The sequence below is a fragment of the Tasmannia lanceolata genome, unplaced genomic scaffold (genome assembly GCF_043159265.1).
Source record: "Tasmannia lanceolata isolate RefF3 unplaced genomic scaffold, GAP_Taslan_0.1 ptg000444l, whole genome shotgun sequence".
Taxonomy (NCBI): Eukaryota; Viridiplantae; Streptophyta; class Magnoliopsida; order Canellales; family Winteraceae; genus Tasmannia; species Tasmannia lanceolata.
In genome coordinates this window covers 32,501-34,872 of record NW_027519117.1, presented here as the reverse complement: position 1 = coordinate 34,872, position 2,372 = coordinate 32,501, and the positions used below count along the sequence as shown (strand labels likewise).

Sequence of the window (2,372 nt, the reverse complement as noted above, 5' to 3'; positions counted from 1 at the left end):
GCTTAATATCTTTAGTTTGATCTGTATCTGTCTTAATTCTGCCCTTCATTCGAGTAGCTTTTTCTTCGCCAAATTGCCCGAAGCTTATGCTTTTTTCAATCCAATCGTAGATTTTATGCCAGTCATACCTGTGCTCTTTTTTCTCTTAGCCCTTGTTTGGCAAGCTGCTGTAAGTTTTCGATGAGATCTTTAATACTGTCCTAGAAACATTCATATTCATGATTTATTCGATAAAATAAATTCAACTCTAACATAACAATTGATAAGATCAGATAAGTCTTACATTATGAACCCTCGATTCAAAGATTGAAATTCTTTTGCTTTTGATAGCCGCGATGAATCTGGATCACCTAATTTCCGCATTATGCCCTTCCAGTTCCAGGGGTCAAAGACCCCATTATGGTACCCCATAATACCTAATTGGGGTATGACAAGATAATTTTGGTAACAAAGGAATTCCTGCAAATTCCTTTCTTTTCTAGAAACCACTTTTTCATTTCTTTTCTTGGTGTCAAGGATATGTGGTACAAAAATAGAGAATCTATTCCCTTATTTCCTTTGCAAAAAACAAAAAAAAAATGATCTTGGAGATTGTGCAATGCTTACTCTCAAACTCTTCGTTTACACAGTAGTGATATTCTTTGTTTCTCTCTTCATCTTCGGATTCCTATCTAATGATCCAGGACGTAATCCTGGACGTGAGGAATAAAAAAATCAGAGATTTTTCATTATTTCCTTGCTTGATTTCTGCATTTTCCTATGCTTTTCTCTATTCCAGACATTTAACTATGATAAAGGACTTGATATTTTTTCGAATTCGAAAGATAAATCTCAAGTGATCCGAGGGAACGGAGAAAGAGGGATTCGAACCCTCGGTACGAACAGCTCGTACAACGGATTAGCAATCCGTCGCTTTAGTCCACTCAGCCATCTCTCCCAATTACAAAAAGATAATTCATATGCGACGCCTGAAGTAAATATTGATCAAAGTCTTTCTTTATCTTTATTTATTTATTTTATACATTTATTTATACTTACTATATTATACTTACTATATATATACGAATTATCTTTATTTATTTATTTTATACATTTATTTATACTTACTATATTATACTTACTATATATATACGAATTTTATCCGCAATTCAATTTGGATAACGATTCGAAACAGATATCTCCAATAGAAAGAGTACGTCTTTGATTTCGTCCGAAGGGTTCTTTTATTCCCCCGGCCTGGCCAGTACAGTACCTAGCCAGGCCGTTCCTTCTTTTGTTCCAATGAATCATGGATCAAATTATTTTTCTGATTTGAAAACCAAATTGTTATTGAAGCAGCAACAAGAGCAAGAAGGACTATTTCCATTCCTATGATAGGAGTTTCATTTCTTATTATTTTTCTTTTTCCTTTTCTCGATTTCCCTACTGGAATAAAAAAACATACATATTCTATTTCTATTAGAACTCATTTATTTCTTCAAGGGACAAGCTTTGTTTGAACATTTGAGTCCACAAACACAAACAAAATGAATACTATGATTTTTTACTAGATCTAATTGACCCCAATTCAGAAGATCGGACAGGTGAATGAATAGGGAAGAAAGGAATAGCTTCGAAAAAAGATAAGACTCAAATTAAAACTCTCCTTCTTTATTTTTATTTTTTTGAGAAAATCGTTTCTTTGCTTGAAAGACTCGAGGAAGAAGTTGAAAAAAAAAAATGGAGCTATGGATTCTTGCGCAACTTAACTCAATCTTATGTTCCGACTTAAATGGATCTTTCAGGCCGGGACTGTCAGTAATAACTCCACCAGCAAAAGAAAAGATATAACTTGTTATTTAAATGAGCCCCCATTCTCTTCTCCTATTTCATCAAGCCTTCCCCCTGGAACACATCAGCACTCCAATTTTCATGATTCTGATACTATCTTGATTACGTTTTACTCCCTTGTTTTGTTGGACAAACGGTACATTCATATACAATAATCATATTGTAGCGGGTATAGTTTAGTGGTAAAAGTGTGATTCGTTCTATTAACAACTGAAATAGTTAAAGGTTCTTTCGGTTTTTTCCTATTCCGATCAAAAACTTTATTTCTTAAAAGGGTTTAATCCTTTACCTCTCAACGCCACGTTTGAGGAAGAATATACATTCTCGTGATTTGTATCCAAAGGTAAATTATAATTTGAATAAGCAAATTGGATTATGGAATCGCGAAACATAATTTTTTTTTTTTGAGTTGGATCAACCGTTCCTTTTGAATGAGTATGAGTAAAGGATCTATGGATGAAGATACAAAAGTTTATTTCTAATCGTAACTAGATCTTCCACTTTTTGGGGGGGAGGAGGTTGAAGCCAAATAGCTATTAAAC

General features: G+C 33.7%; 1 non-coding gene across 1 annotated transcript; it reads right to left on the bottom strand.

The window, feature by feature from the left end:
* Window positions 1-849: 849 nt before the first annotated feature.
* On the bottom strand, window positions 850-937 carry TRNAS-GCU (transfer RNA serine (anticodon GCU)). The gene has a single exon. It is a non-coding gene; the product is annotated as a tRNA-Ser (tRNA).
* Window positions 938-2,372: the final 1,435 nt, after the last annotated feature.